This window comes from Giraffa tippelskirchi, chromosome 1 (assembly GCF_054371585.1).
Source record: "Giraffa tippelskirchi isolate mGirTip1 chromosome 1, T2T-mGirTip1v1.2.pri, whole genome shotgun sequence".
In the NCBI taxonomy this organism is placed as follows: domain Eukaryota; kingdom Metazoa; phylum Chordata; class Mammalia; order Artiodactyla; family Giraffidae; genus Giraffa; species Giraffa tippelskirchi.
The window spans coordinates 165,109,580-165,131,842 of NC_137275.1; the positions used below are offsets into that span (position 1 = coordinate 165,109,580).

Here is a 22,263-nt window from a genome sequence, read left to right on the forward strand (position 1 = left end):
ATGAAAGAAATTGAATAAAAAGATACTCTGCGCTAATGGGAAGATTATTGTTAAAATGTCCAAACTACCCAAAGCAATCTTCTAATTCAGTGCAATTCCTAACAAAATTCCAACGGCATTTTTCACAGAAATAGAACCAACAATCCTAAAATTCATACAGAACCAAAAGAGACACTGAATAGCCAAAGCAATCATGAGAAAACAAAGCTGGAGGCATCACACACCCTGATTTCAAACTACAGTTGGCCCTTCAACAATGGAGGGGTTAACGGGACCAACCTTCCTCACAGTCATCTATGTGTATAACTTAACAACCAGCCCTCTGTATTTGCAGTACCATACCCAAGGATTCAATGAACCACTGATTGTGTAGTACTCTAGTATGTATTCAGTGAAAATTCCAGGTATAAGTGAATCCACACAGATCAAACCCATGTTGTAAGGGTCCACTTAACATTACAAAGTTATAGTACTTAACACTGTATGTTACCAGCATAGAAACAATTACACAGGTCAATAGAACAGAAATGAGAGCCCAGAAATAAATCTACACGTATATGATCAATTAATTTATGACAAAGGAGTTAAGAATTTACAGCGGGGAAGGGGCAGTCTCTTTAAGAGATGACATTGGAAAAGTGGACAATCACATGCAAAAGAATGAAACTGGTCCACTAACTTACACTGCACACAAAAATTAACTTAAAGACTTAAACACAAGACATGAAATCACAAAACTCCTAGAAGAAAGATAGGTGGTAAGCTCCCTGACATAAGTTTTAGTAATGTGGTTTTTAATTTGACACCAAAAGTAAAAACAACAGAAGCAAAAGTAAACAGATTGAACAGCAAACTAAAAAGCTTCTGCACAGGAAAGGAAACCAGTAACAAAATGAAAAGGCAATCTACTGAATGGGAGAAAATATCTGCAAATAATATATCTGATAAAGGATTAACATCCAAAGTATATAAAGAACTCATATAACTTAATATGAAAAAATAAGTCTGCCTATTTAAAAGTGGATGGAGGATCTGAATAGACATTTTTCCAAAGAAGATACACTTTTAGCCAGACTTATCAAGAATAAAACAGAAAGGGTCCAAATCATTAAAATTTTGAAATTTAAAAAGATTATTACCAACATCACAGAAATACAAAAGACATTAAGAGACTACTAAAAGCAACTATCAAAATAGAACACCACCACCACCGGCAAAAAAAGATGTCCCTTTCATCATAGGGGACAGGAGTGCAAAAGTAGTAAGTGAAGAGATACCTGGATTAACAGGCAAGTTTGGCCATGGAGTACAAAGTAAAGCAGAGCAAAGGCTAACAGTTTTGCTAAGAACGCACTGGGCATAGATAACACCCTCTTCCAACAACACAAGAGACGACTCTACACATGGACATCACCAGATGGTCAATACCAAAATCAGACTGTTTATGTTCTTTGCACCTAAAGATGGTCAGCAAAAAACAAGACCTGGAGCTGACTGTGGGTGGCTCAGATCATCACCTCCTTATTGAAAATTTCAGGCTTAAATTGAAGAAAGTAGGGAAAACCACTAGGCCATTCAGGTATGACCTAAGTCAAATCCCTTATAATTATACAGTGGAAGTGACAAACAGATTCAAGGGATTAGATCTGGTAGACAGAGTGCCTAAAGAACTATAGATGGAGGTTCATAACATACAGGAAGTGCTGACTAAAATCATCCTAAAGAAAAGAAATACAAGGCAAAGTGGTTGTCTGAGGAGGCCTTACAAATACCCGAGAAAAGAAGAGAAGTGAAAGGTAAAGGAGAAAGGGAAAGATACACGCATCTGAATGCAGAGTTCCAAAGAATAGCAAGGAGAGATAAGAAAGCCTTCTTAAATGAACAATGTAAAGAAATAGAGGAAAACAATAGAATGGGAAAAACTAGAGAACTCTTCAAAAGAACTAGAGATACCCAGGGAACATTTCATGAAAAGATGGGCACAATAAAGGAAAAAACAGCAAGGACCCAGCAGAAGCAGAAGAGATTAACAGGAGGTGGCAAGAATAGACAGAACTGTACAAAGAAATTCTTAATGACCTGGATAACCACAGGCTGCCCTCCGTTCCTGGGCAAGCAGATTGGCCTCAGGGTGGCCAACAGCAGTGGAAAAACTGGCGCACCCTCCACTCCTGGGCATCATCCAACATCAGCTCCAGCCTTACCCGGACCCCCTTCCCAAGGACTCCTGCAGGGCTTCTGCCTCAGCACCAGGACAGCACAATGACCAACATCCAATGAATGGCTGGTGAAGGTTTACACACGTAATGAGGATGAGCAGTGGGACAACTAGGGCACCAGGCATGTCATCCAGCTACGTGGAGCATCTGAAGCGGATTTCCCTACTAGTCAGGGCTTGATAAAATATGGTCCACTGGAGAAGAGAATGGCACACCAGTGTTCTTGCCTTGAGAACCCAATGAACAATATGAAAAGGCAAAAAGATATGACACTGAAAGATGAGCTCCCTAGGTCGGTAGGTGTCCAATATGCTACTGGGAAGAGTGGAGAAACAGCTCTAGGAAGAATGAAGAGGTTGTTCCAAAGCAGAAACAATGCCCAGTTGTGGATGTGTCTGGTGGTGAAAGTAAACTCCGATGCTGTCAGAAACAGTATTGCATAGGAACCTGGAATGTTAGGTCCATCAATCAAAGGAAATTGGATGTGGTCAAGCAAGAGATAGCAAGACTGAACATCAATGTTTTAGGAATCAGTGAACTAAAATGGATGGGAATGAGCAAATTTAATTCAGATGACCATTGTATCTACTACTGTGGGCAAGAATCCCTTAGAAGGAATGGAGTAGCCCTCACAGTCAACAAGAGAGTCCAAAATGCAGTACTTGGGTGCAATCTCAAAAACGACAGAATGATCTTGGTTTGTTTCTAAGGCAAATCATTCAACACCATGGTAATCCAAATCTATGGCCCAACAACATGCTGAAGCCAGAGTTGAATGATTCTCTGAAGACATAAAAGACCTCCTAGAACTAACACCAAAAAAGATATCCTTGTCAACACAGGGGACTGGAATGCAAAAGTAGGAAGTCAAGAGATACGTGGAGTAACAGGCAAATTTGGCTGTGGAGTGCAAAATGAAACAGGGAAAAGGCTAACACAGTTTTGCCAAGAGAATACACTGGTGACAGCAACACTCTTTTCCATCAACACAAGAGATAACTCTTCATGTGGACATCACCAGATGGTCAATACTGAAATCAGATGGATTATGATGGAGAAGCTCTATATAATCAGCAAAAACAAGACCTGGAGCTGACTGGTTCATATCATCAGCTCTTTACTGCAAACTTCCGGCTTAAATTGAAGAAGTAGGGAAAAACCACTAGGCCATTCAGATATGACCTAAATCAAATCCATTATGATTATATAGTGGAGGTGACAAATAGATTCAAGGGACTAGATCTGGTAGACAGTGCCTGAAGAACTATGAGTGGAGGTTCATATCATTTTACAGGAGGTGATGATGGAAACCGTCCCCAAGAAAAAGAAATGCAAGAAGGAAAATGGTTGTCTGAGGAGGCCTTACAAATACCTGAGAAAAGAAGAGAAGCAAAAGGCAAAGGAGAAAGAGAAAGATATACCCAACTGAATGCAGAGTTCCAAAGAATAGCAAGGAGAGATAAGAAAGCCTTAAGTGAACAATGCAAAGAAGTAGAGGAAAACAACACAATGGGAAAGACCAGAGATCTTGTCAAGAAAATTAGAGATACCAAGGGAACATTTCATGCAAAGATGAGCACAATGAACGACACAAATGGTAAGGAACTAACAGAAGCAGAAGACATTAAGAAGAGGTGGCAAGAATACATAGAAGAATTATACAAAAAAATATCTTAATGACCAGGATAACCATGATGGTGTGATCACTCACCAAGAGCCAGACATCCTGGAATGTGAAGTTGAGTGGGCCTTAGGAAGCATTACTACAAACAAAGCTAGTGGAGGTGATGGAATTCCAGCTGAGCTATTGCTAATCCTAAAAGATGATGCTGTGAAAGTCCTGCACTCATTATGCAAGCAAATTTGGAAAACTCATCAGTGGCCACAGGACTGGAAAAGGTCAGTTTTCATTCTAATCCCAAAGAAGAGCAATGCCAAAGAATGTTCAAACTACCACATAATTGCACTTATTTCACATGCTAGCAAGGTTTTGCTCAAAGTCTTTCAAAAGCTAGGATTTAGCAGTACATGAATCAAGAACTTCTAGATATACAAGCTGCATTTAGAAAAGGCAGAGAAACCAGAGATCAAATTGCCAACATCTGCTGGATCATAGAAAAAGCAAGGGAATTCCAGAAAAACATCTACTCTGCTTCATTGACTATGCTAAAACCTTTGACTGTGTGGATCACAACAAACTGTGGAAAATTCTAAAAGAGATGGGAATACCAGACCACCTTGCCTGCCCACTGAGAAACCTATATGTAGGTCAAGAAGCAACAGTTAGAACCAGACATGTAACAAGAGACTGGTTCAAAACTGGGAAAAGAGTACATCAAGGATGTATAGTGTTACCCTGCTTATCTAACTTATATGCAGAAGACATCATGCAAAATGCCAGGCTGGATGAAGCACAAGCTGGAATCAAGATTGCTGGGAGAAATATTAATAATCTCAGATATGCAAATGATACCACTCTAATGGCAGAAAACAAAGAGGAATTAAAGAGCCTCTTGATGAAGGAAAAAGAGGAGAGTGAAAAAGCTGGCTTAAAACTCAACCTTCAAAGATGGCAGAGTAAAAGGATGTGGGCTCATCTCCTCCTGCGAGAGCACCAAAATCACAACTAGCTGTTGAATAACCATCAACAGGATGACACTGGAACCGACCAAAAAAAGATACCTCGTGCCCAAAGACAAAGTAGAAGCCATAGCAAGACAATAGGAGGGGCACAATCACGATAAAATGAAATCCAGTACCCACCAGATGGAGAACAAATAATTCCAAAATGGAGAACAATAATACCAAAGATGTTCTCCCACTGTTGTGAAGGTTTGGAACCCCACATCAGGCTTCCCAGCCTGGGGACACAACAAAGGGACTGTGAATCCCCAGGGAATCTGACCTTAAAGGCCAGCAGGATTTGATTACAGGACTTCCACAGGGCTGGGAGAAACAGAGACTCCAGTCTTAGAGGGCACAAACAAAACCTTGTGCACACCAAGACTCAGAGGAAAGGAGCAGTGACTCCACAAGAGACTGAACCAAAACTACGTGTTTACTAGTGTTGGAGGGTCTCCGGTGGAGGCTTGAGTCAGCAGGGGCTCACCACAGGGATGGGGCCACCGGCAACAGCAGTCTGGGAAGGTCCCCTTTGGTGTAAACCTTCTTGGAGGTCTCCACTAACCCAACCATAGCCCCCGAAGATCAGAGGGCTGGATCACCTCAGGCCAAAAAATGACCAGGGAGAAAGCACAACCCCACTCATCTGCAGAAAACTGGATTAAAGCTTTACTGAGCGAGGCCCTGCCCACCAGAGCAAGACCCAGTGTTTCCCATTACCACTCCCTTCCATCAGGAAGCTTACACAAGCCTCTTACATTATATTTTAAGTCACTCAGTCATGTCCAGCTCTTTGCAACCCCATGGACTATGCAGGCCATGGAATTCTCCAGGCCAGAATACTGGAGTGGGTAGCCTTTCCCTTCTCAAGAGGATTTTCCCAACCCAGGGATCAAACCCAAGTCTCTCACATTGCAGGTGGATTCTTTACTGTCTCAGCCACCAGGGTAGGCCAAGAATACTGGAGTGGGTAGCCTCTCCCTTCAGGGGATCTTCCTGACCCAGGAATTGAACCGGGGTCTTGTGCGTTGCAGGTAGATTCTTTACCAGCTGAGCCACCAGGGAAGCCCAAGAATACTGGAGTGGGTAGCCTATCCCTTCTCCAGGGAATCTTCCTGACCTGGGAATAGAACTGGGGTCTCCTGCATTGCAGGAGGATTCTTTACCAGCTTAGCTACCAGGGAAACCCACACAAGCCTCTTAGCCTCCTCCATCAGAGGTCAGACAGAAGAAGCAAGAAGAACCACAATCCCACAGTGACTAAAACAAAACCACATTACAAAAGGTAATCAGCATGAAAAAGCAGAAAGTTATGTCCCAGTTGAAGGGACAAGATAAAACCCCAGAGAAACAATTAAATTAGAGATAGGCAACCTTTCAGAAAAAGAATTCAGAATGATAGTGAAGATGATTCAGGATCTCAGAAAAAGAATGGAGACAAAGATTGAGAAGATGCAAGAAATGTTTACTAAAGACCTAGAAGAACTAAAGAACAAACAGAGATGAATCACTAGAAGGAATCAATAGCAGAATAACTGAGGCAGAACAATGGATAAATGACCTGGAGGACAGAATGGTAGAAATCACTGCCACAGAACAGAACATAGGAAAAAGAATGAAGAGAAATGAAGACAGCCTAAAAGACCTCTGGGACAACAATAAATGCACGAACTTTCATATTACAAGTGTCCCAGAATGAGAAGAGAGAAAGGGGACCTGAGAAAATATTTGAAGAGATACTAGCTGAAAACTTCCCTAACATGGAAAAGGAAGTAATCAACCAAGTCCAGGAAGCACAGAGTCCCAGGCAGGATAAACCCAAGGAGGAACACACCAACACACATAGTAATCAAACTGACAAAAATTAAAGACAGAGATAAAATATTAAAAGCAACAAGGGAAAAACGACAAATAACATACAAGGGAACTCCCATCAGGCTATCAGCTGATTTCTCAACAGAAACTTGACAGACCACAAAGGAATGGCATGATATATTTAAAGTAATGAAAGGGAAGAACCTACAGCCAAGAATACTCTACCCAGAAAAATTCTCCTTCAGACTTGATGGACAAATCAAAAAGCTTTCCAGACAAGCAAAAATTAAGAGAATTCAGGACCACCAAACCAGCTTTACAACAAATGCTAAAGGAACATCTCTTGACAAGAAACAAGAGAAGGAAAAGACCTACCTACAGAAAATAAACCCCAAGCAATTAAGAAGATGGTAATAGGATCACACATATTGATAATTATCTTAAATGTAAATGGATTAAATGCACCAACAAAAAGACAGACTGGCTGAGCAGATGCACATGTGCATGTATGACTTTCACTTACCACATCACTCTGCTTGAGCCCCAGATTGTATGTAATTATTTTGTATTGTTAGGTTACTCATGCTCCCATTATGGCTTGCAATTGTTAATTAGCTTTAATTTTTTGTCTGGCTATAAATTGTGAAAACTGATAAACATCTTTTACTATTTTGATTATGTAACTATTACTCCAGAGAAGGCAATGGCACCCTACTCCAGTACTCTTGCCTGGAAAATCCCATGGACGGAGGAGCCTGGTAGGCTACAGTCCATGGGGTCGCTAAGAGTCGGACACAACTGAGCGACTTCACTTTCACTTCTCCCTTTCATGGAGAAGGAAATGGCGACCCACTCCAGTGTTCTTGACTGGAGAATCCCAGGGACGGCGGAGCCTGGTGGGCTGCCATCTATGGGGTCACACAGAGTTGGACACGACTGAAGCCAGTTGAGCTATTTCAAATCCTCAAAGGTGATGCTGTGAAAGTGCTGCACTCGATATGCCAGCAGATTTGAAAAACTCAGCAGTGGCCACAGGACTGGAAAAGGTCAGTTTTCGTTCCAATCCCAAAGAAAGGCAATGCCAAAGAATGCTCAAACTACCACACAATTGCACTCATCTCACATGCTAGTAAAGTAACGCTCAAAATTCTCCAAGCCAGGCTTCAGCAATACGTGAACCGTGAACTTCCAGATGTTTAAGCTGGTTTTAGAAAAGGCAGAGGAACAACAGATCAAATTGCCAATATCTGCTGGATCATCAAAAAAGCAAGAGAGTTCCAGAAAAACATCTATTTCTGCTTTATTGACTATGCCAAAGCCTTTGACTGTGTGGATCACAATCAACTGTGGGAAATTCTGAAAGAGATGGGAATACCAGACCACCTGACCTGCCTCTTGAGAAACCTGTATGCGGGTCAGGAAGCAACAGTTAGAATTGGACATGGAACAACAGACTGGTTCCAAATAGGAAAAGGAATACGTCAAGACTGTATACTGTCACCCTGCTTATTTAACTTATATGCAGAGTACATCATGAGAAATGCTGGGCTGGAAGAAGCACAAGCTGGAATCAAGATTGCCGGGGGAAATATCAATAACCTCAGATATGCGGATGACACCACCCTTATGGCAGAAAGTGAAGAAGAACTAAAGAGCCTCTTGATGAAAGTGAAAGAGGAGAGTGAAAAAGTTGGCTTAAAGCTCAACATTCAGAAAACTAAGATCATGGCATCCGGTCCCGTCACTTCATGGCAAATAGATGGGGAAACAGTGGCTCACTTTATTTTTGGTGGCTCCAAAATCACTGCAGATGGTGACTGCAACCATGAAATTAAAAGATGCTTACTCCTTGGAAGGAAAGTTATGACCAACCTAGACAGCATATTAAAAAGCAGAGACATTACTTTGTCAACAAAGGTCTGTCTAGTCAAGGCTATGGTTTTCCCAGTAGTCATGTATGGATGTGAGAGTTGGACTATAAAGAAAGCTGAGCACTGAAGAATTGATGCTTTTGAACTGTGTTGTTGGAGAAGACTCTTGATCATCCCTTGGACAGCAAGGAGATCCAACCAGTCCATCCTAAAGGAAATCAGTTCTTAATATTCATTGGAAGGACTGATGCTGAAGCTGAAACTCCAATACTTTGGCCACCTGATGCGAAGAGCTGACTCATTTGAAAAGACTCTGATGCTGGGAAAGATTGAGGGCGGGAGAAGAAGCGGATGACAGAGGATGAGATGATTGGATGGCCTCACTGACTCAATGGACATGGGTTTGGGTGGACTTTGGGAGTTGGTGATAGACAGGGAGGCCTGGTATGCTGCGGTTCATGGGGTTGCAAAGAGTCTGACAGGACTGAGCGACTGAACTGAACTGAACATACATGACAAGTCAATAGATAACATCATTCTCAACAGTGAAAAGATGAAAGTATTTCCTCTGAGATCAGGAACAAGACAACGTTGCCCCTATTCTTGCCACGTTAAAGATAGTTTTGGAATTCCTACCAATCATAGAAGAAAACGCAATAAAAGGAATACAAATTGGAAAAGAAGAAGTAAAACTGCTATTGTTTTCAGATGACATGATACTATGCACAGAAAATCCTAAATATGCTAGCAGAAAACTACCAGAACCCATCAGTGAACTCAGTAAAGCTACAGGATACAGAATCAATAACACAAAAATCTCTTGCATTCCTATATATTAACAACAGAAGATCAGAAATATTAATTAAGAAAAAAATCACATATACTGCTACATCAGAATAAAATACCTAGGACTAAACCTACCTAACAAGGCAAAAGACCTGTACTCAAAAACTATAAGTTGTTGATGAAAGAAACTGAAGATGACACAAACCAATGGAAAGATATGCTACATTCTTGGATTGAAATAATCAGTATTCTAGAAATTAGTATACTACCAAAGGCAATCCACAGATTCAATGAAATTCCTAGCAAATTATCAATTGGATTTTTGGCAGAACAAGAACAAATTTTTTCCCCTTAATTTGTATGGAAACTCAAAAGACCCTGAATAGCCAAAGAAATCTTGAGAAAGAAAAATGGAGCTGGAGGAATCAGGTTCCCTGGCTTCAGACCATATTACAAAGCTATAGTCATCAAAACAGTATGGTACTGGTGCAAAAACAGAAATATAGATCAATAGAATGGGAGAGAAAGCCCAGAAATAAACCCACACACCTATGGCCATTTAGTCTAAGACAAGAGAGGCAGGAATATACAATGGAGAAAAAACAGTCTCTTCAATAAGTGGTGCTGGGAAACCTGGACAGTTACATGTAAAAAAAAATGAAATTAGAACACTGTAGAATACACACAAAAATAAAGTCAAAATGGTTTAAAGACCTAAATATAAAATCAGATACTATAAATCTCCTAGAGGAAAACATAGGCAGATTACTCCTTGAAATAAATCACAGAATTATCTTTTTGGATCCATCTCTCAGAGTAATGAAGGTAAAAACAAAAATAAACAAATGGGACCTAATTCAGCTTAAAAGCTTTTGCTGACAAAGGTCTGAATAGTCAAAGCTATGGTTTTTCCAGTAGTCCTGTACGAATGTTAGAGTTCGACCATCAAGAAGGCTGAGTGCCAAAGAATTGATGCTTTCAAATTTTGGTGCTGGAGAAGACTCTTGAGAGTCCCTTGGAGTGCAGGGAGATCAAACCAGTCAATCCTAAAAGAAATCAACCCTGAATATTCAATGGAAGGATTGATCCTGAAATTGAAGCTCCAATACTTTGGCCAGCTGATGCAAAGAGCCAGCTCATTGGGAAAGACTTTGATCTTGGAAAACATTGAAGGCAGGAGGAGAAGGGCATGGCAGAAGATGAGATGCTTGGATAGCATCACCAACTCAATGGACATGAGTTTGAGCAAACTCTGGGAGATAATGAAGGATACGGAAGCCTGGTGTGCTGCAGTTCATGGGGTCACAAAGAGGTGGACATGACTTAGTGACTGAATAACAGCAACATAGCAAAAGAAATTATTTAAAAAAAAAGAAAAGAGAACCTAGAGATTGGGAGAAAATATTTGCAAATGATGTGACCAATAAGAGATTAATCTCCAAAATATACAATACACACAGCTCATACAATTTAATATACAAAAACCAAACGACCCCATCATTAAATGGGCAAAAGATGTAATAGACATTTCTCCAAAGATGTACAGACGGCCAAAAAGTACGTGAAAATATGCTCAATATCACTAGTTATTAGAGAAGTGCAAATCAAAACTCCAATGAACTATCACCTCACATGGGTCAGTATGGCCATCACCAAAACATCTACAATAAATGCTGGAGAGGGTGTGGAGAAAAGGGAACCCTCCTACACTGTTGGTAGGAATGTAAATTGATACAGCCACCACGAAAAACAAAATGGAAGTTCCTTTAAAAACTAAAAATACAGCTACTGGGACTTCCCTGGCAGTCCACTGCAGTGGGCACAGGTTTGATTTCTTTTTGGGGAACTGGGATCCTGCATGGAGAAGGCAATGGCAACCCACTCCAGCACTCTTGCCTGGAAAATCCCATGGACAGAGGAGCCTGGTAGGCTGCAGTCCATGGAGTCACACAGAGTTGGACACGACTGAATCAACTTAGCAGCAGCAGCAGCAGCAGGGATCCTGCATGCCATGCAGTTTGTGTGTGTGTTTTAATTAATTAATTTAGAAAAGAGAATTACCATATAATCTGCTATCCCACTCCTGGGCATATATCTGGAGAAAACCATAATTTGAAAAGATACATGTGCCCCATTATTCACTGTAGCACTATTTACAGTAGCCAAGACATGGAAATAAGTGTCTATGAACAGATTAATGGATAAGGAATATATGGTATATATACACAATAGAATATTAGTCATAAAAAAGAATGAAATAATGCCATTTGCAGCAACATGCATGGACCTAGAGATTATTATACTAAGTGGAGTAAGTCAAAAAAACAAATACCATATAATATCACTTATATGTGGGCTCTAAAATATCACACAAAATGAACTTATTTACAAAACAGAAATAGACTCACAGACCTAGAAAACAAACTATGGTTACCAAAAGCAAGGGGAGGGATAAATTAAGAGTTTGGATTAAAATATACACACTACTATATATAAAATAGATAACCTAAAAGGACCTACTGCATAGCACAGAGAATTATACTCAATATCTGTAATAACTTACAATCGAAGAGAATGGGAAAAAATAAAAGAAATACACACACACACGTATGTATTACTTTGCTATACACCTCAAACTAGCACAACATCATAAATCAACATCTCAGTTTAAAAAATTGTTTAAAAAAGAATGTCAGCATTACTAATGATCTGGGAAATGCAAGTCAAAACCACAAAGTTATTACCTCAAACATGTCAGAATGGCTGTTATCAAAAATGCAAAATATAACAAGTGTTATTAGCAAGGATGTGCAGAACAGGGAACACTTGTACACTGTTGGTGGGAATGTAAATTCGTGCAGCCACTATTAAAAACAGTATTGAGGTTTCTCAAAAAATTAAAAATAAAACTATTATATGATACAGCAATTCCACTTCTGGGTATTTATCTGAAGAAAATAAAAACACTAGCTCAAACAGATGAATGTATCCCCAAATGCACTGCAGCATTATTTCCAATATCTAAAATATGGAAGCAACCTAAGTGTCCAGCAACAGTTTTATGGATAAAGAAAAGGTGAAAATATATATATATATATATATAATGGAATATTATCCAGTTATAAAAAAAGATTGAAATCTTGCCATTTGCCATTTGTGATAACACGGACCTTGAGGGCATTATGCCAAGTGAGATATGCCATACAAAGACAAATACTGCATGATCTTTCTTAAATAAAGAATCTAACAAAACAACAACTAAAAACCAAAAATCTGACCTCATAGAGACTGAATTGATGGTTCCAGTGGTAGTAGAGTGGGGGAGGTGACATAAATAGGTGAAAGGGTAAAAAAGGTAAAAAATTAAAATAAAATTTTTTAAAGAAATTTAATCTATCAAGTGGTATGAAGTGAACCACAAAGACAAATTTTGAAATGCAGTGATATGCATATTTAACACTACTGGAACTGAGAGGGGATACGATCTGCTAGAGGACTGGGAAGGCTTCAGGAATACACAGAATCTGGATAATCACTGTGGACCTTCCAAGAGGTGGAAGAAGAACATGTGTTTTAGGGTGTTTTATAGGAAATGGAAAGATGTGCATGCTGTTAAAAATATACATCTAATTATTTCCAGCTGATTCAAGACAATGATTCCATGTACAGCTCTTAGCAATTCTACTGGCAAAAAAAAACTAAGTTTAGCTTGGATGAAAGTTAGCTATTTCCCCACAACCTTGTTTAAAAGGATACAATGAAAGTAAGTCTTAGATCAAATTCTGCCTAGCACATATATTTGTTAAGCGTTATTACAACTTCTGCCACAGCAGCCACTGAAGAACAACAGCCATGGCTCTGTGCTACCAAATGGCTGTGGGCCTCAACAAGGGCCACAAGGTGACCGAGAACGTGAGCAAGCTGAGGCACAGCCGCCGCTGTGGCGCTTCACCAAACATACCAAGTTCATGTGGGACAAGATCTGGGAGATGTGCGGCTTCACCCCATATGAGCGACAGGACATGGAGCTGCTCAAGGTCTCCAAGGACAAGTGGGCCCTCAAGTTCATCAAGTAAAGAGTGGGGACACACATCTGCGCCAAGAGGAAGAGAGAGGAACTAAGCAACATCCTGGTCACCATGAGGAAAGGGGCAGCCAAGAAGGACTGAGCCCTTCCCCTCTGTGCACAATACATCTTTCCAGAAAAAAGAAAAGAAATGTGTTATTACAAGCAAGCACAAAACTGTCCATACAACTTGTTTTCTCAGCCTGATAAGTCCTAGCCCGTTGCCAGTTTGAGTGATTTGATCACACTCTGTATGACAGGTTCACTCATACTAGATGTGATACTATTCCTTTAAACAGACAGTTCAGTTCAGTCGCTCAGTCCTGTCAGACTCTTTGCGACCCCATGGACTGCAGCACCCCAGGCCTCCCTGTCCATCACCAACTGCCGGACTCTATCCAAACCCATGTCCATTGAGTTGGTGATGCCATCCAACCATCTCATCCTCCATCGTCCCCTTCTCCTCCTGCCCTCAATCTTTCCCAGCATCAGGGTCTTTTCAAATGAGTCACCTCTTCGCATCAGGTGGCCAAAGTATTGGAGTTTCAGCTTCAGCATCAGTCCTTCCAATGAACATCCAGGACTGATTTCCTTTAGGATGGACTGGTTGGATCTCCTTGCAGTCCAAGGGACGATCAAGAAACTTCTCCAACACCACAGTTTGAAAGCATCAATTCTTCGGCACTCAGCTTTCTTTATAGTCCAACTCTCACATCCATACATGACTACTGGAAAAACCATAGCCTTGAGTAGACGGCCCTTTGTTGACAAAGTAATGTCTCTGCTTTTTAATATGCTGTCTAGGTTGGTCATAACTCTCCTTCCAAGGAGTAAGTGTCTTTTAATTTCATGGTTGCAATCATGATCTGCAATGATTTTGGAGCCCCCCAAAATAAAGTCAGCCACTGTTTCCACTGTTTCCCCATCTACTTCCTATGAAGTGATGGGACCGGATGTCATGATCTTTGTTTTCTGAATGTTGAGCTTTAAGCCAACTTTTTCACTCTCCTCTTTCACTTTCATCTAGAGGCTCTTTAGTCCTTCACTTTCTGCCATAAGGATGGTGTCATCTGCATATCTGAGGTTATTGATATTTCTCCCAGCAAACTTGATTCCAGCTTGTGCTTCTTCCAGCCCAGCATTTCTAATGATGTACTCTGCATATAAGTTAAATAAGCAGGGTGGTAATATACAGCCTTGACGTACTCCTTTTCCTATTTGGAACAAGCCTGTTGTTGCATGTCCAGTTCTAACTGTTGCTTCTTGACGTGCATACAGGTTTCTCAAGAGGCAGGGCAGGTGATCTGGTACTCCCATCTCCTTCAGAATTTTCCACAGTTTGTTGTGATCCACACAGTCAAAGGCTTTGGCATAGGCAATAAAACAAAAGTGAATATTTTTCTGGAACTCTCTTGCTTTTTCAATGATCCACCAGATGTTGGCAATTTGATATCTGGTTCCTCTGCGCTTTCTAAAACCAGCTTGAACATCTGGAAATTTATGGTTCACGTATTGCTGAAGCCTGGCTTGGAGAATTTTGAGCATTACTTTACTAGCGTGTGAGATGAGTGCAATTATGCAGTAGTTTGAGCATTCTTTGGCATTGCCTTTCTTAGGGATTGGAATGAAAACTGACCTTTTGTAGTCCTGTGGCCACTGCTGAGTTTTCTAAATTTGCTGGCATATTGAGTGCAGCCCTTTCACAGCAACATCTTTCAGGATTTGAAATAGCTCAACTGGAATTCCATTCCTTCACCTCCACTAGCTTTGTTTGTAGTGATGCTTCCTAAGGCCCACTTAACTTCACATTCCAGGATGTCTGGCTCTAGGTGAGTGATCACACCATCGTGATTATCTGGGTCAGGAAGACCTTTTCTGTACAGTTCTTCTGTGTATTCTTGCCACCTCTTCTTAATATCTTCCGCTTCTGTTAGGTCTATACCATTTCTCTCCTTTATTAAGCCCATCTTTGCATGAAATGTTCCCTTGGTATCTCTAATTTTCTTGAAGAGATCTCTAGTCTTTCCCATTCTGTTGTTTTCCTCTATTTCTTTGCATTGATCGCTGAGGAAGGCTTTCTTATCTCTCCTTGCTATTCTCTGTAACTCTCAATTCAGATGCTTATATCTTTCCTTTTCTCCTTTGCTTTTCACTTCTCTTCTTTTCACAGCTATTTGTAAGGACTCCTCAGACAACCATTTTGCCTTTTTGCATTTCTTTTTCTTGAGTATTGTCTTGATCCCTGTCTCCTGTACAATGTCACAAACCTCTGTCCATAGTTCATCAGGCACTCTGCCTATCAGATCTACTCCCTTAAATCTATTTTTCATTTCCACTGTATAATCACAAGGGATTTGATTTAGGTCATTTCTGAATGGTCTAGTGGTTTCCCCCACTTTATTCAATTTAAGTCTGAATTTGGCAATAAGGAGTTCATGATCTGAGCCACAGTCAGCTCCTGGTCTTGTTTTTGCTGAATGTATAGAGCTTCTCCATCTTTGGCTGCAAAGAATATAATCAATCTGATTTCAGTGTTGGCCATCTGGTGATGTCCATGTGTAGAGTCTTCTCTTGTGTTGTTCAGACAAGAAAGAACCAAAACCATGGTCAGGCCCAAAGTCTGGCCATGTTTGACAAAACAATGGTTAGACCCAAATTCTGGCCGTGGAACCACTGGGGGTCGCTATGGCAGTGCCCTGAAGAGCCACACCTGAGATACACTGGGCTGAAGAAAGTAGTCAAGGAGGTAGAAGACTTACATGCTGACAACTATAAAGCATTAATAAAGGATATTGAAAGTGAAGTCGCTCAGTCATGTCTGACTCTTTGCAACCCCATGGACTGTAGCCTACCAGGCTCCTCTGTCCATGGAGTTTTCCAGGCAAGAGTACTGGAGTGGGTTGCCATTTCCTTCTCCAGTGGATTTTCCCGACCCAGGAATTGAATCTTGGTCTCCCACATTGCAGGCAGACACTTTACCATCTGAGACACCAGGGAAACCCTAAGGAAATTGAATATGATTTTTTAAAAAATGGAGAAATCCCATGCTCTTGGACTGGAGAGTCAATATTGTGAAAATGGTCATACTACCCAAAATATCCCTATCAAATTACCCATGACATTTTTCACACATATAAAATAATCCTAAACTTTCTATGGAATTATAAAGGACCCAGAATTGCCAAAGCAAATCTGAAAAAAAAAAAAAAAGAAAAAAGCACAGCAGGAGGCATAACCCTGTGTCAGATTTCAGACAATACTACAAAGTTACAGTAATCAAAACAATGTAGCATTGGCACAAAATGGATCAATGGAACAGAATAGAGAGCATGGAAATAAACCCATACATCTAAAGGTACTTAATCTTTGACAGAGGAGGCAAGAATATACAATGGAAAAAAGTCTCTTCAGTAAGTGGCGTTGGGAAAGCTGGATGGCTTCATGTACATCAGTGATATTAGAATATCCTCACCCCATACACAAAAATAAACTCAAAATGGCTTAAAGACTTAAACATAACACATGACACCATAAAACTCCTAGAAGAGAACACAGGCAAAATATCTCTGACATAAATTGTAGCAATGTTTTCTTTAGGTCAATCTCCGAAGGCAATAGAAATAAAAGCAAAAATAAACAAATGGGACCTAATCAAACTTACAAGTTCTATACATCAAAGGAAATCATAATAGGGCGGTGGTCCTAAGATGGCGGAGGAATAGGACAGGGAGACCACTTTCTCCCCCACAAATTCACCAAAAAAATATTTGAATGCTGAGCAAACTCCACAAAACAACTTCTGAACGCTGGTAGAGGACATCAGGCACCCAGAAAAGCAGCCAATTATCTTCAAAAAGAGGTAGGACAAAATATAAAAGATGAGAGACGAAAGAGTTAGGGATGGAGATCCATCCCAGGAAGGGAGTCTTAATAGAGGAGAAATTTCCAAACACCAGGAAACCCTCTCACCAATGGGTCGGGGGAAAGTTTTGGAATCTCAGAGGGCAACATAACCGGGAGGAAAAATAAATAAATAAAACCCACAGATTAGGTGCCTAACGGCAACTCCCAGCAGAGAAGTACCCCAGACACTTGCATCCACCACCGGCAAGCAGGGATGGAGAGGAGTGGGCTGCATTGTTTAGGGTAAGGACCAGGCCTGAATGCCCTGAGGACAATCTGAGGGAACTAACGTGAGATAGCAACCTAAACTGTGGGATAGCCAGAGAGAGAGAGGGAAAAAAAGAGAGAGAGAGAGAACTATCCCGCAAAAAGCCCTAACCTAAGGCACTGCTGGTCCGCTCACAGAACAAAGGACTGAGTGAATACCAGAAGATAGCTAGTAGGCTGTAGACCAGCCCATCCCCTGCCAGATGCAGGAGGCAGGCAGGTGCCAGCCAGAGCCAGAAAGCGGCAAACTCGGCCTCAGAGAGGGTACCCCTACCAAACTGCGAACAGGCTTCCAGTTTCTAACCAAAGACTTCCTGAGATTCTGGACGGTTGACATCACACGGGAGGGTCACAGCTAGAGATCACCTCCCCAGAAGAGACACATGGCACACCAGAGATGGGCGGGCCCCAGAAACTGTGCGGCTGGGACCGGGGAGGTGATCAGACACACCGCACCTGGGGAGAGTGCACTCGCCAAGCACCTGGTTGCCTGAGCTGTTCAGACCGGGGAAGGGCACAAAACGCTGGAGTCTGCGCCTTTGTCAAGTACCTGAGAACCTGAACTTGAGTGGCTTAGACCTGGGAAGTGCACACAACCAGGGCCCACTCCCTGCAGAGCAACCTGAAGCCTGAGCAGTGTAGACTGGGAAAGCACACACGTCGTGAGCAGGGGCAAACCCAGTGTGGCGGAGACACTGCAAGCACTCCCCACACATGCCAGTGGTATTTGTTTGCAGTGTTCCTCCCTTCCCACAGCACGACTGAATAAGTGAGCCTAAATAAGTGACCACCTTCACCTCCTTGTGTCAGGGCAGAAACTAGATACTGAAGAGACCTGCAAACAGAAGAAGCCAAATAAACAGAGGGAACTGCTTTGGAAGTGACAGGTGCAACAGATTAAAATCCCTGTAGTTAACACCGACTACATTGGAAGGGGCCTATAGATCTTGAGAAGTAGAAGCTGGAACAAGGAACTACTGAAATTGAACTGACCCCACACTGCCCACAACAGCTCCAGAGAAATTCCTAGATATATTTTTACTATTATTATTTTTAATTAAAAAAAATTTTAAGTCCTCTATTACTCCTTTAATTTTCACTTTTATAACCTACTATTGCCTTGCTAAAAAAAATAGACCCTATTTTTAAAGCAAACTTCATATATAGTTCTTATACTTTTTGTGATTTTGGTTTTTTTTTTTAATATTGTATTTTTGAGAGTCTAACCTCTACTCTAGATTTTTAATCTTTGCTTTATGGTATTTGTTATCAATTTTGTACATTTAAGAATCCAATCTTCAGTACACATTTTTACTTAGTGTGATTACTGGCTTGATTACTCTCTCCCCTTTTGACTCTCCTTTTTCTACCCCAGGTCACCTCTGTCTCCTCCCTCCCACTTCTCTTCTCAACCCAAGACTGAATCTGTGTGTGTGTTCCATGCTGTGGAGAACAGTTAGGGAACAGAGTACTGCCTAGATCTCTCTCTCTCCTTTTGATTCCCCCTTTTCTCCTCCTGCTCACCTCTATCTCTTTCCTCCCTCTTCTCTTCTCTATGTTACTCCGTGAACCTCTTTGAGGGTTCCAGACTGTGGAGGGCACATAGGGAATTGTTTACTGGCTAGATTGCTCTCTTGCCTTTTGGCTCCCCCTCTTCTCCTCCTGGTCACCTCTATCTCCCTCCTCTCTCTTCTCTTCCCCATGTAACTCTGTGAAACTCTCTGGGTGTCCCTCACTGTGGAGAATCTTTTCACCATTAACCTAGAAGTTTTTCATCAGTGCTGTATGGATGGAGAAGTCTTGAGGCTACTGTAAGAATAAGACTGAAAACCAGAGGCAGGAGGCTTAAGCCCCAAACCTGAGAACACCAGAGAACTCCTGACTCCAGGGAACATTAATTGATAAGAAATCATCCAAAAGCATCCATACCTACACTGAAACCAGGCACCACCCAAGAGCCAATAAGTTCCAGAGCAAGACATACCATGCAAATTCTCCAGCATTGCAGGAACACAGCCCTGAGCTTCAATATACAGGCTGCCCAAAGTCACACCAAACCCATAGACATCTCAAAACTCACTACTGGACACTTCATTGCACTCCAGAGAGAAGAAATCCAGCTCCACCCACCAGAACACAAACACAAGCTTCCCTAACTAGGAAACCTTGACAAGCCACTCACACCCACACGTCCACATCCATGCCTGTCCAACCCCACCCACAGAGAGGAACCTCCACAATAAAGAGGAACCAAAAACTGCCAGAATACAGAAAGGCCACCCCAAACTCAGCAATCTAAACAAGATGAAAAGGCAGAGAAATACTCAGCAGCAAAGGAACATGATAAATGCCCAAAAGAGGAGGAGATAGGGAGTCTATCTGAAAAAGAATTCAGAATAATGATAGTAAAAATGATCCAAAATCTTGAAAACAAAATGGAATTACAGATAAATAGCCTGGAAACAAGGATTGAGAAGATGGAAGAAATGTTTAACAAGGACCTAGAAGAAATAAAAAAGAGTCAATCAATAATGAATAATGAAATAAATGAGATCAAAAACACTCTGGAGGGAACCAACAGTAGAATAACTGAGGCAGAAGATAGGATAAGTGAGGTAGAAGATAGAATGGTAGAACTAAATGAAGCAGAGAGGAAAAAAGAAAAAAGAATTAAAAGAAATGAGGACAACCTCAGAGACCTCTGGGACAATGTGAAACACCCCAACATTCAAATCATAGAAGTCCCAGAAGAAGAAGACAAAAAGAGAGGCCATGAGAAAATACTCGAGGAGATAATAGTGGAAAACCTCCCTAAAATGAGGAAGGAAATATCACACAAGTCCAAGAAACCCAGAGAGTCCCAAACAGGAAAAACCCAAGGTGAAACACCCCAAGACACATATTAATCAAATTAACAAAGATCAAACACAAAGAACAAATATTAAAAGTAACAAGGGAAAAAAACAACAAATAACACACAAGGGGATTCCCATAAGGATAACAGCTGATCTTTCAATAAAAATTCTTCAGGCCAGAAGGGAATGGCAGGACATAGTTAAAGTGATGAAAGAGAAAAACCTACAACCCAGATTACTGTACCCAGCAAGGATCTCATTAAAATATGAAGGAGAATTCAAAAGCTTTACAGACAAGCAAAAGCTCAGAGATTTCAGCACCACCAGACCAGCTCTCCAATAAATGCTAAAGGATCTTCTCTAGACAGGAAACACAGAAAGGGTGTATAAACTCGAACCCAAAACAAAAAGTAAATGGCAATGGGACCATACTTATCAATAATTACCTTAAATGTAAATGGGTTGAATGCCCCAACCAAAAGACAAAGACTAGCTGAATGGATACAAAAACAAGACCCCTATATATGCTGTCTACAAGAGACCCACCTCAAAACAAGAGACACATACAGACTGAAAGTGAAGGGCTGGAAAAAGATATTTCACGCAAATGGAGACCAAAAAAAAAAGCAGGAGTAGCAATATTCATATCAGATAAAATAGACTTTAAAATCAAGGCTGTGAAAAGAGACAAAGAAGGACACTACATAATGATCAAAGGATCAATCCAAGAAGAATATATTATAAATGTATATGCACCCAACATAGGAGCACAGCAATATGTAAGGCAAATGCTAACAAGTATGAAAGGGGAAATTAACAATAACACAATAATAGTGGGAGACTTTAATACCCCACTCACACCTATGGATAGATCAACTAAACAGAAAATTAACAAGGAAACACAAACTTTAAATGACACGATGAACCAGCTAGACCTAATTGATATCTATAGGACATTTCACCCCAAAACAATGAATTTCACCTTTTTCTCAAGTGCACATGGAACCTTCTCCAAGATAGATCACATCCTGGGCCATGAATCTAGCCTTGGTAAATTCAAAAAAACTGAAATCATTCCAATCATCTGTTCTGACCACAATGCAGTAAGATTAGATCTCAATTACAGGAAAAAAACTGTTAAAAATTCCAACATATGGAGGCTAAATAACACACTTCTGAATAACCAACAAATCACATAAGAAATCAAAATATGCATAGAAATGAATGAAAATGAAAATACAACAACCCCAAACCTATGGGAGACTGTAAAGGCAGTGCTAAGGGGAAGGTTCATAGCAATACAGGCTTACCTCAAGAAACAAGAAAAAAAGTCAAAAAACTAACCTAACTCTACACATAAAGCAACTAGAAAAGGAAGAAATGAAGAACCCCAGGGTTAGTAGAAGGAAAGAAATCTTAAAAATTAGGGCAGAAATAAATGCAAAATAAACAAAAGAGACAATAGCAAAAATCAACAAAGCTAAAATCTGGTTCTTTGAGAAGATAAACAAAATTGACAAACCATTAACAAGACTCATCAAGAAACAAACGGAGAAGAATCAAATCAACAAAATTAGAAATGAAAATGGAGAAATCACAACAGATAACACAGAAATACAAAGGATCATAAGAGACTACTATCAGCAACTACATGCCAATAAAATGGACAACTTGGAAGAAATGGACAAATTCTTAGAAAAGTACAACTTTCCAAAATTGAACCAGGAAGAAATAGAAAATCTTAACAGACCCATCACAAGCACGGAAATCAAAACTGTAATCAGAAATCTTCCAGCAAACAAAAGCCCAGGACCAGACGGCTTTAACAATTTCATTAACAAATTGAAAGATAAAAACCA

General features: G+C 40.6%; 1 pseudogene; it reads left to right on the plus strand.

Moving 5' to 3' along the window:
• The first annotated feature begins 13,165 nt into the window (after positions 1–13,165).
• On the plus strand, positions 13,166–13,482 carry LOC145538849 (large ribosomal subunit protein eL36 pseudogene; annotated as a pseudogene).
• The last annotated feature ends 8,781 nt before the right edge of the window (positions 13,483–22,263 follow it).